Source organism: Phyllobates terribilis, unplaced genomic scaffold, assembly GCF_046119375.1.
Source record: "Phyllobates terribilis strain yellow unplaced genomic scaffold, ASM4611937v1 Scaffold_43__1_contigs__length_10536358, whole genome shotgun sequence".
In the NCBI taxonomy this organism is placed as follows: domain Eukaryota; kingdom Metazoa; phylum Chordata; class Amphibia; order Anura; family Dendrobatidae; genus Phyllobates; species Phyllobates terribilis.
The window spans coordinates 1,457,674-1,471,755 of NW_027362803.1; positions in this window are offsets into that span (position 1 = coordinate 1,457,674).

A 14,082-nucleotide genomic window follows, 5' to 3' on the forward strand; every position below is an offset into this window, starting at 1 on the left:
AATGACTAAGTCCAAAAAAAAAAATTTTTCAACTTTTTTCAATTTTTCCCCCGTGGGATATATATTTTACCCACACACATTTGGAACTCTCCTGGGGTACCCTCACACATATTATTCCCTCATTTAGTGGATATTTTCACAAAAAAGTGAAATTTTCAAAAATCCAGAAAATTGGTTGAAAACGACTAACTATCAAGGACTCATTGGGCGAATCGCTCTGGAACTGAAATCAGAACGCTCATTGACATTTCCCCTATCTGAAAGTCTGATAAATGCAGGAAAAATGACTAAGTCCAAAAAAAATATTTTTTCAACTTTTTTCAATTTTACCCCCGTGGGATATATATTCTACCCACACACATTTGGAACTCTCCTGGGGTACCCTCACACATATTATTCCCTCATTTAGTGGATATTTTCACAAAAAAGTGAAATTTTCAAAAATCCAGAAAATTGGCTGAAAACGACTAAATATAAAGGACTCATTGGGCGAATCGCTCTGGAACTGAAATTGGAATGCTCACTGACATTTCCCCTATCTGAAAGTCTGATAAACGACGGAAAAATGACTAAGTCCAAAAAAATATTTTTTTCAACTTTTTTCAGTTTTATCCCCGTGAGATATATATTCTACCCACACACATTTGGAACTCTCCTGGGGTACCCTCACACATATTATTCCCTCATTTAGTGGATATTTTCACAAAAAAGTGAAATTTTCAAAAATCCAGAAAATTGGCTGAAAAGGAATAAATATCAAGGACTCATAGGGAGAATCGCTCTGGAACTGAAATCGGAATGCTCACTGACATTTCCCCTATCTGAAAGTGTGATGAACGGCGGAAAAATTACTAAGTCCAAAAAAAAATTTTTTTCAACTTTTTTCAATTTTATCCCCGTGGGATATATATTCTACCCACACACATTTGGAACTCTCCTGGGGTACCCTCACACATATTATTCCCTCATTTAGTGGATATTTTCACAAAAAAGTAAAATTTTCAAAAATCCAGAAAATTGGCTGAAAACGACTAAATATCAAGGACTCATGGGGCGAATCGCTCTGGAACTGAAATCGGAACGCTCACTCACATTTCCCCTATCTGAAAGTCTGATAAACGCAGGAAAAATGACTAAGTCCAAAAAAAATATTTTTTCAACTTTTTTCAATTTTACCCCCGTGGGATATATATTCTACCCACACACATTTGGAACTCTCCTGGGGTACCATCACACATATTATTCCCTCATTTAGTGGATATTTTCACAAAAAAGTGAAATTTTCAAAAATCCAGAAAATTGGCTGAAAAGGAATAAATATCAAGGACTCATAGGGAGAATCGCTCTGGAACTGAAATCGGAATGCTCACTGACATTTCCCCTATCTGAAAGTGTGATGAACGGCGGAAAAATTACTAAGTCCAAAAAAAAAAATTTTTCAACTTTTTTCAATTTTTCCCCCGTGGGATATATATTTTACCCACACACATTTGGAACTCTCCTGGGGTACCCTCACACATATTATTCCCTCATTTAGTGGATATTTTCACAAAAAAGTGAAATTTTAAAAAATCCAGAAAATTCCCTGAAAACGACTAAATATCAAGGACTCATTGGGCGAATCGCTCTGGAACTGAAATTGGAACGCTCACTCACATTTGCCCTATCTGAAAGTCTGATAAACGCAGGAAAAATGACTAAGTCCAAAAAAAAAAATTTTTCAACTTTTTTCAATTTTACCCCCGTGGGATATATATTCTACCCACACACATTTGGAACTCTCCTGGGGTACCCTCACACATATTATTCCCTCATTTAGTGGATATTTTCACAAAAAAGTGAAATTTTCAAAAATCCAGAAAATTGGCTGATAATGACTAAATATCAAGGACTCATTGGGCGAATCGCTCTGGAACTGAAATTGGAATGCTCACTGACATTTCCCCTATCTGAAAGTCTGATGAACGCAGGAAAAATGAATAAGTCCAAAAAAAATATTTTTTCAACTTTTTTCAATTTTACCCCCGTGGGATATATATTCTACCCACACACATTTGGAACTCTCCTGGGGTACCATCACACATATTATTCCCTCATTTAGTGGATATTTTCACAAAAAAGTGAAATTTTCAAAAATCCAGAAAATTGGCTGAAAAGGAATAAATATCAAGGACTCATAGGGAGAATCGCTCTGGAACTGAAATCGGAATGCTCACTGACATTTCCCCTATCTGAAAGTGTGATGAACGGCGGAAAAATTACTAAGTCCAAAAAAAAATTTTTTTCAACTTTTTTCAATTTTATCCCCGTGGGATATATATTCTACCCACACACATTTGGAACTCTCCTGGGGTACCCTCACACATATTATTCCCTCATTTAGTGGATATTTTCACAAAAAAGTGAAATTTTGAAAAATCCAGAAAATTGGCTGAAAACGACTAAATATCAAGGACTCATTGGGCGAGTCGCTCTGGAACTGAAATCCGAATGCTCACTGACATTTCCCCTATCTGAAAGTCTGATAAAAGCCGGACAAATGACTAAGTCCAAAAAAAAATTTTTTTCAACTTTTTTCAATTTTATCCCCGTGGGATATATATTCTACCCACACACATTTGGAACTCTCCTGGGGTACCCTCACACATATTATTCCCTCATTTAGTGGATATTTTCACAAAAAAAGTGAAATTTTCAAAAATCCAGAAAATTGGCTGAAAAGGAATAAATATCAAGGACTCATTGGGAGAATCACTCTGGAACTGAAATCGGAACGCTCACTCACATTTGCCCTATCTGAAAGTCTGATAAACGCCGGAAAAATGACTAAGTCCAAAAAAAAACATTTTTCAAGTTTTTTCAATTTTACCCCCATGGGATATATATTCTACCCACACACATTTGGAATTCTCCTGGGGTACCCTCACACATATTATTCCCTCATTTAGTGGATATTTTCACAAAAAAGTGAAATTTTCAAAAATCCAGAAAATTGGTTGAAAACGACTAAATATCAAGGACTCATTGGGCGAATCGCTCTGGAACTGAAATCAGAACGCTCACTGACATTTCCCCTATCTGAAAGTCTGATAAACGCCGGAAAAATGACTAAGTCCAAAAAAAAAAATTTTTCAACTTTTTTCAATTTTTCCCCCGTGGGATATATATTTTACCCACACACATTTGGAACTCTCCTGTGGTACCCTCACACATATTATTCCCTCATTTAGTGGATATTTTCACAAAAAAGTGAAATTTTAAAAAATCCAGAAAATTCCCTGAAAACGACTAAATATCAAGGACTCATTGGGCGAATCGCTCTGGAACTGAAATCAGAACGCTCACTGACATTTCCCCTATCTGAAAGTCTGATAAACGCAGGAAAAATGACTAAGTCCAAAAAAAATATTTTTTCAACTTTTTTCAATTTTACCCCCGTGGGATATATATTCTACCCAAACACATTTGGAACTCTCCTGGGGTACCCTCACACATATTATTCCCTCATTTAATGGATATTTTCACAAAAAAATGAAATTTTTAAAAATCCAGAAAATTGGCTGAAAACGACTAAACATCAAGGACTCATTGGGCGAATCACTCTGGAACTGAAATCGGAACACTCACTGACATTTCCCCTATCTGAAAGTCTGATAAACGCCGGAAAAATGACTAAGTCCAAAAAAAAAAAATTTTCAACTTTTTTCAATTTTTCCCCCGTGGGATATATATTTTACCCACACACATTTGGAACTCTCCTGGGGTACCCTCACACATATTATTCCCTCATTTAGTGGATATTTTCACAAAAAAGTGAAATTTTCAAAAATCCAGAAAATTGGCTGATAATGACTAAATATCAAGGACTCATTGGGCGAATCGCTCTGGAACTGAAATCGGAATGCTCACTGACATTTCCCCTATCTGAAAGTCTGATGAACGACGGAAAAATTACTAAGTCCAAAAAAAATTTTTTTTCAACTTTTTTCAATTTTATCCCCGTGGGATATATATTCTACCCACACACATTTGGAACTCTCCTGGGGTACCATCACACATATTATTCCCTCATTTAGTGGATATTTTCACAAAAAAGTGAAATTTTCAAAAATCCAGAAAATTGGCTGAAAACGACTAAATATCAAGGACTCATAGGGCGAATCGCTCTGGAACTGAAATCGGAATGCTCACTGACATTTCCCCTATCTGAAAGTGTGATGAACGGCAGAAAAATTACTAAGTCCAAAAAAAAATTTTTTTTAAACTTTTTTCAATTTTATCCCCGTGGGACATATATTCTACCTACACACATTTGGAACTCTCCTGGGTTACCCTCACACATATTATTCCCTCATTTAGTGGATATTTTCACAAAAAAGTGAAATTTTCAAAAATCCAGAAAATTGGCTGAAAAGGAATAAATATCAAGGACTCATTGGGCGAATCGCTCTGGAACTGAAATCGGAATGCTCTCTGACATTTCCCCTATCTGAAAGTCTGATGAACACCGGAAAATTACTAAGTCCAAAAAAAAAATTTTTTCAACTTTTTTCAATTTTATCCCCGTGGGATATATATTCTACCCACACACATTTGGAACTCTCCTGGGGTACCCTCACACATATTATTCCCTCATTTAGTGGATATTTTCACAAAAAAGTGAAATTTTCAAAAATCCAGAAAATTGGCTGAAAACGACTAAATATAAATGACTCATTGGGCGAATAGCTCTGGAACTGAAATTGGAATGCTCACTGACATTTCCCCTATCTGAAAGTCTGATAAACGACGGAAAAATGACTAAGTCCAAAAAAATATTTTTTTCAACTTTTTTCAGTTTTATCCCCGTGAGATATATATTCTACCCACACACATTTGGAACTCTCCTGGGGTACCCTCACACATATTATTCCCTCATTTAGTGGATATTTTCACAAAAAAGTGAAATTTACAAAAATCCAGAAAATTGGCTGAAAAGGAATAAATATCAAGGACTCATTGGGCGAATCGCTCTGGATCTGAAATCGGAACACTCACTGACATTTCCCCTTGCTGAAAGTCTGATAAACGCCGGAAAAATTACTAAGTCCAAAAAAAAAAATTTTTCAACTTTTTTCAATTTTACCCCCGTGGGATATATATTCTACCCACACACATTTGGAACTCTCCTGGGGTACCCTCACACATATTATTCCCTCATTTAGTGGATATTTTCACAAAAAAGTGAAATTTTCAAAAATCCAGAAAATTGGCTGATAACGACTAAACATCAAGGACTCATTGGGCGAATCGCTCTGGAACTGAAATCGGAATGCTCACTCACATTTCCCCTATCTGAAAGTCTGATAAAAGCCGGACAAATGACTAAGTTCAAAAAAAAATTTTTTTCAACTTTTTTCAATTTTATCCCCGTGGGATATATATTCTACCCACACACATTTGGAACTCTCCTGGGGTACCCTCACACATATTATTCCCTCATTTAGTGGATATTTTCACAAAAAAGTGAAATTTTCAAAAATCCAGAAAATTGGCTGAAAACGACTAAATATAAATGACTCATTGGGCGAATCGCTCTGGAACTGAAATTGGAATGCTCTCTGACATTTCCCCTATCTGAAAGTCTGATGAACGCCGGAAAATTACTAAGTCCAAAAAAAAAATTTTTTCAACTTTTTTCAATTTTATCCCCGTGGGATATATATTCTACCCACACACATTTGGAACTCTCCTGGGGTACCCTCACACATATTATTCCCTCATTTAGTGGATATTTTCACAAAAAAGTGAAATTTACAAAAATCCAGAAAATTGGCTGAAAAGGAATAAATATCAAGGACTCATTGGGAGAATCGCTCTGGAACTGAAATCGGAATGCTCACTCACATTTGCCCTATCTGAAAGTCTGATAAACGCCGGAAAAATGACTAAGTCCAAAAAAAAAAATTTTTCAACTTTTTTCAATTTTACCCCCGTGGGATATATATTTTACCCACACACATTTGGAACTCTCCTGGGGTACCCTCACACATATTATTCCCTCATTTACTGGATATTATCACAAAAAAGTGAAATTTTAAAAAATCCAGAAAATTCCCTGAAAACGACTAAATATCAAGGACTCATTGGGCGAATCGCTCTGGAACTGAAATCGGAACACTCACTGACATTTCCCCTTGCTGAAAGTCTGATAAACGCCGGAAAAATTACTAAGTCCAAAAAAAAAAATTTTTCAACTTTTTTCAATTTTACCCCCGTGGGATATATATTCTACCCACACACATTTGGAACTCTCCTGGGGTACCCTCACACATATTATTCCCTCATTTAGTGGATATTTTCACAAAAAAGTGAAATTTTCAAAAATCCAGAAAATTGGCTGATAACGACTAAACATCAAGGACTCATTGGGCGAATCGCTCTGGAACTGAAATCGGAATGCTCTCTGACATTTCCCCTATCTGAAAGTCTGATGAACGCCGGAAAATTACTAAGTCCAAAAAAAAAATTTTTTCAACTTTTTTCAATTTTATCCCCGTGGGATATATATTCTACCCACACACATTTGGAACTCTCCTGGGGTACCCTCACACATATTATTCCCTCATTTAGTGGATATTTTCACAAAAAAGTGAAATTTACAAAAATCCAGAAAATTGGCTGAAAACGACTAAATATCAAGGACTCATGGGGCGAATCGCTCTGGAACTGAAATCGGAACGCTCACTCACATTTCCCCTATCTGAAAGTCTGATAAAAGCCGGACAAATGACTAAGTCCAAAAAAAAATTTTTTTCAACTTTTTTCAATTTTATCCCCGTGGGATATATATTCTACCCACACACATTTGGAACTCTCCTGGGGTACCCTCACACATATTATTCCCTCATTTAGTGGATATTTTCACAAAAAAGTGAAATTTTCAAAAATCCAGAAAATTGGCTGAAAACGACTAAATATAAATGACTCATTGGGCGAATAGCTCTGGAACTGAAATTGGAATGCTCACTGACATTTCCCCTATCTGAAAGTCTGATAAACGCCGGAAAAATTACTAAGTCCAAAAAAAAAAATTTTTCAACTTTTTTCAATTTTACCCCCGTGGGATATATATTCTATCCACACACATTTCGAACTCTCCTGGGGTACCCTCACACATATTATTCCCTCATTTAGTGGATATTTTCACAAAAAAGTGAAATTTTCAAAAATCCAGAAAATTGGCTGATAACGACTAAACATCAAGGACTCATTGGGCGAATCGCTCTGGAACTGAAATCGGAATGCTCACTCACATTTCCCCTATCTGAAAGTCTGATAAAAGCCGGACAAATGACTAAGTTCAAAAAAAAATTTTTTTCAACTTTTTTCAATTTTATCCCCGTGGGATATATATTCTACCCACACACATTTGGAACTCTCCTGGGGTACCCTCACACATATTATTCCCTCATTTAGTGGATATTTTCACAAAAAAGTGAAATTTTCAAAAATCCAGAAAATTGCCTGAAAACGACTAAATATAAATGACTCATTGGGCGAATCGCTCTGGAACTGAAATTGGAATGCTCACTGACATTTCCCCTATCTGAAAGTCTGATAAACGACGGAAAAATGACTAAGTCCAAAAAAATATTTTTTTCAACTTTTTTCAGTTTTATCCCCGTGAGATATATATTCTACCCACACACATTTGGAACTCTCCTGGGGTACCCTCACACATATTATTCCCTCATTTAGTGGATATTTTCACAAAAAAGTGAAATTTTCAAAAATCCAGAAAATTGGCTGAAAAGGAATAAATATCAAGGACTCATTGGGAGAATCACTCTGGAACTGAAATCGGAATGCTCACTCACATTTGCCCTATCTGAAAGTCTGATAAATGCCGGAAAAATGACTAAGTCCAAAAAAAAAAAATTTTCAACTTTTTTCAATTTTTCCCCCGTGGGATATATATTTTACCCACACACATTTGGAACTCTCCTGGGGTACCCTCACACATATTATTCCCTCATTTAGTGGATATTTTCACAAAAAAGTGAAATTTTAAAAAATCCAGAAAATTCCCTGAAAACGACTAAATATCAAGGACTCATTGGGCGAATCGCTCTGGAACTGAAATCGGAACGCTCACTGACATTTCCCCTATCTGAAAGTCTGATAAACGCAGGAAAAATGACTAAGTCCAAAAAAAATATTTTTTCAACTGTTTTCAATTTTACCCCCGTGGGATATATATTCTACCCACACACATTTGGAACTCTCCTCGGGTACCCTCACACATATTATTCCCTCATTTAGTGGATATTTTCACAAAAAAGTGAAATTTTCAAAAATCCAGAAAATTGGCTGATAACGACTAAACATCAAGGACTCATTGGGTGAATCGCTCTGGAACTGAAATCGGAATGCTCTCTGACATTTCCCCTATCTGAAAGTCTGATGAACGCCGGAAAATTACTAAGTCCAAAAAAAAAAATTTTTCAACTTTTTTCAATTTTATCCCCGTGGGATATATATTCTACCCACACACATTTGGAACTCTCCTGGGGTACCCTCACACATATTATTCCCTCATTTAGTGGATATTTTCACAAAAAAGTGAAATTTACAAAAATCCAGAAAATTGGCTGAAAACGACTAAATATCAAGGACTCATGGGGCGAATCGCTCTGGAACTGAAATCGGAACGCTCACTCACATTTCCCCTATCTGAAAGTCTGATAAAAGCCGGACAAATGACTAAGTCCAAAAAAAAATTTTTTTCAACTTTTTTCAATTTTATCCCCGTGGGATATATATTCTACCCACACACATTTGGAACTCTCCTGGGGTACCCTCACACATATTATTCCCTCATTTAGTGGATATTTTCACAAAAAAGTGAAATTTTCAAAAATCCAGAAATTTGGCTGAAAACGACTAAATATAAATGACTCATTGGGCGAATAGCTCTGGAACTGAAATTGGAATGCTCACTGACATTTCCCCTATCTGAAAGTCTGATAAACGACGGAAAAATGACTAAGTCCAAAAAAATATTTTTTTCAACTTTTTTCAGTTTTATCCCCGTGAGATATATATTCTACCCACACACATTTGGAACTCTCCTGGGGTACCCTCACACATATTATTCCCTCATTTAGTGGATATTTTCACAAAAAAGTGAAATTTACAAAAATCCAGAAAATTGGCTGAAAAGGAATAAATATCAAGGACTCATTGGGCGAATCGCTCTGGATCTGAAATCGGAACACTCACTGACATTTCCCCTTGCTGAAAGTCTGATAAACGCCGGAAAAATTACTAAGTCCAAAAAAAAAAATTTTTCAACTTTTTTCAATTTTACCCCCGTGGGATATATATTCTACCCACACACATTTGGAACTCTCCTGGGGTACCCTCACACATATTATTCCCTAATTTAGTGGATATTTTCACAAAAAAGTGAAATTTTCAAAAATCCAGAAAATTCCCTGAAAACGACTAAATATCAAGGACTCATTGGGCGAATCGCTCTGGAACTGAAATCGGAACGCTCACTGACATTTCCCCTATCTGAAAGTCTGATAAACGCAGGAAAAATGACTAAGTCCAAAAAAAATATTTTTTCAACTTTTTTCAATTTTACCCCCGTGGGATATATATTCTACCCACACACATTTGGAACTCTCCTCGGGTACCCTCACACATATTATTCCCTCATTTAGTGGATATTTTCACAAAAAAGTGAAATTTTCAAAAATCCAGAAAATTGGCTGAAAAGGAATAAATATCAAGGACTCATTGGGAGAATCGCTCTGGAACTGAAATCGGAACGCTCACTCACATTTGCCCTATCTGAAAGTCTGATAAACGCCGGAAAAATGACTAAGTCCAAAAAAAAAAATTTTTCAACTTTTTTCAATTTTACCCCCGTGGGATATATATTCTACCCACACACATTTGGAACTCTCCTGGGGTACCCTCACACATATTATTCCCTCATTTAGTGGATATTTTCACAAAAAAGTGAAATTTTCAAAAATCCAGAAAATTGCCTGAAAACGACTAAATATAAATGACTCATTGGGCGAATCGCTCTGGAACTGAAATTGGAATGCTCACTGACATTTCCCCTATCTGAAAGTCTGATAAACGACGGAAAAATGACTAAGTCCAAAAAAATATTTTTTTCAACTTTTTTCAGTTTTATCCCCGTGAGATATATATTCTACCCACACACATTTGGAACTCTCCTGGGGTACCCTCACACATATTATTCCCTCATTTAGTGGATATTTTCACAAAAAAGTGAAATTTTCAAAAATCCAGAAAATTGGCTGAAAAGGAATAAATATCAAGGACTCATTGGGAGAATCACTCTGGAACTGAAATCGGAATGCTCACTCACATTTGCCCTATCTGAAAGTCTGATAAATGCCGGAAAAATGACTAAGTCCAAAAAAAAAAAATTTTCAACTTTTTTCAATTTTTCCCCCGTGGGATATATATTTTACCCACACACATTTGGAACTCTCCTGGGGTACCCTCACACATATTATTCCCTCATTTAGTGGATATTTTCACAAAAAAGTGAAATTTTAAAAAATCCAGAAAATTCCCTGAAAACGACTAAATATCAAGGACTCATTGGGCGAATCGCTCTGGAACTGAAATCGGAACGCTCACTGACATTTCCCCTATCTGAAAGTCTGATAAACGCAGGAAAAATGACTAAGTCCAAAAAAAATATTTTTTCAACTGTTTTCAATTTTACCCCCGTGGGATATATATTCTACCCACACACATTTGGAACTCTCCTCGGGTACCCTCACACATATTATTCCCTCATTTAGTGGATATTTTCACAAAAAAGTGAAATTTTCAAAAATCCAGAAAATTGGCTGAAAAGGAATAAATATCAAGGACTCATTGGGAGAATCGCTCTGGAACTGAAATCGGAACGCTCACTCACATTTGCCCTATCTGAAAGTCTGATAAACGCCGGAAAAATGACTAAGTCCAAAAAAAAATTTTTTTCAACTTTTTTCAATTTTATCCCCGTGGGATATATATTCTACCCACACACATTTGGAACTCTCCTGGGGTACCCTCACACATATTATTCCCTCATTTAGTGGATATTTTCACAAAAAAGTGAAATTTACAAAAATCCAGAAAATTGGCTGAAAAGGAATAAATATCAAGGACTCATTGGGAGAATCGCTCTGGAACTGAAATCGGAATGCTCACTCACATTTGCCCTATCTGAAAGTCTGATAAACGCCGGAAAAATGACTAAGTCCAAAAAAAAAAATTTTTCAACTTTTTTCAATTTTACCCCCGTGGGATATATATTTTACCCACACACATTTGGAACTCTCCTGGGGTACCCTCACACATATTATTCCCTCATTTACTGGATATTATCACAAAAAAGTGAAATTTTAAAAAATCCAGAAAATTCCCTGAAAACGACTAAATATCAAGGACTCATTGGGCGAATCGCTCTGGAACTGAAATCGGAACACTCACTGACATTTCCCCTTGCTGAAAGTCTGATAAACGCCGGAAAAATTACTAAGTCCAAAAAAAAAAATTTTTCAACTTTTTTCAATTTTATCCCCGTGGGATATATATTCTACCCACACACATTTGGAACTCTCCTGGGTTACCCTCACACATATTATTCCCTCATTTAGTGGATATTTTCACAAAAAAGTGAAATTTTTAAAAATCCAGAAAATTGGCTGAAAACGACTAAACATCAAGGACTCATTGGGCGAATCGCTCTGGAACTGAAATCGGAACACTCACTGACATTTCCCCTATCTAAAAGTCTGATAAACGCCGGAAAAATTACTAAGTCCAAAAAAAAATTTTTTTCAACTTTTTTCAATTTTATCCCCGTGGGATATATATTCTACCCACACACATTTGGAACTCTCCTGGGTTACCCTCACACATATTATTCCCTCATTTAGTGGATATTTTCACAAAAAAGTGAAATTTTCAAAAATCCAGAAAATTGGCTGAAAACGACTAAATATCAAGGACTCATGGGGCGAATCGCTCTGGAACTGAAATCGGAACGCTCACTCACATTTCCCCTATCTGAAAGTCTGATAAAAGCCGGACAAATGACTAAGTCCAAAAAAAAAATTTTTTCAACTTTTTTCAATTTTATCCCCGTGGGATATATATTCTACCCACACACATTTGGAACTCTCCTGGGGTACCCTCACACATATTATTCCCTCATTTAGTGGATATTTTCACAAAAAAGTGAAATTTTCAAAAATCCAGAAAATTGGCTGAAAACGACTAAATATAAATGACTCATTGGGCGAATAGCTCTGGAACTGAAATTGGAATGCTCACTGACATTTCCCCTATCTGAAAGTCTGATAAACGACGGAAAAATGACTAAGTCCAAAAAAATATTTTTTTCAACTTTTTTCAGTTTTATCCCCGTGAGATATATATTCTACCCACACACATTTGGAACTCTCCTGGGGTACCCTCACACATATTATTCCCTCATTTAGTGGATATTTTCACAAAAAAGTGAAATTTACAAAAATCCAGAAAATTGGCTGAAAAGGAATAAATATCAAGGACTCATTGGGCGAATCGCTCTGGATCTGAAATCGGAACACTCACTGACATTTCCCCTTGCTGAAAGTCTGATAAACGCCGGAAAAATTACTAAGTCCAAAAAAAAAAATTTTTCAACTTTTTTCAATTTTACCCCCGTGGGATATATATTCTACCCACACACATTTGGAACTCTCCTGGGGTACCCTCACACATATTATTCCCTAATTTAGTGGATATTTTCACAAAAAAGTGAAATTTTCAAAAATCCAGAAAATTCCCTGAAAACGACTAAATATCAAGGACTCATTGGGCGAATCGCTCTGGAACTGAAATCGGAACGCTCACTCACATTTGCCCTATCTGAAAGTCTGATAAACGCCGGAAGAATGACTAAGTCCCAAAAAAAAAATTTTTCAACTTTTTTCAATTTTACCCCCGTGGGATATATATTTTACCCACACACATTTGGAACTCTCCTGGGGTACCCTCACACATATTATTCCCTCATTTAATGGATATTTTCACAAAAAAGTGAAATTTTTAAAAATCCAGAAAATTGGCTGAAAACGACTAAATATCAAGGACTCATTGGGCGAATCGCTCTGGAACTGAAATTGGAATGCTCACTGACATTTCCCCTATCTGAAAGTCTGATAAACGCAGGAAAAATGACTAAGTCCAAAAAAAATATTTTTTCAACTTTTTTCAATTTTACCCCCGTGGGATATATATTCTACCCACACACATTTGGAACTCTCCTGGGGTACCCTCACACATATTATTCCCTCATTTAGTGGATATTTTCACAAAAAAGTGAAATTTTCAAAAATCCAGAAAATTGGCTGAAAAGGAATAAATATCAAGGACTCATTGGGAGAATCGCTCTGGAACTGAAATCGGAACGCTCACTCACATTTGCCCTATCTGAAAGTCTGATAAACGCCGGAAAAATGACTAAGTCCAAAAAAAAAAATTTTTCAACTTTTTTCAATTTTACCCCCGTGGGATATATATTCTACCCACACACATTTGGAACTCTCCTGGGGTACCCTCACACATATTATTCCCTCATTTAGTGGATATTTTCACAAAAAAGTGAAATTTTCAAAAATCCAGAAAATTGGCTGATAACGACTAAACATCAAGGACTCATTGGGCGAATCGCTCTGGAACTGAAATCGGAATGCTCTCTGACATTTCCCCTATCTGAAAGTCTGATGAACGCCGGAAAATTACTAAGTCCAAAAAAAAAATTTTTTCAACTTTTTTCAATTTTATCCCCGTGGGATATATATTCTACCCACACACATTTGGAACTCTCCTGGGGTACCCTCACACATATTATTCCCTCATTTAGTGGATATTTTCACAAAAAAGTGAAATTTACAAAAATCCAGAAAATTGGCTGAAAAGGAATAAATATCAAGGACTCATTGGGAGAATCGCTCTGGAACTGAAATCGGAATGCTCACTCACATTTGCCCTATCTGAAAGTCT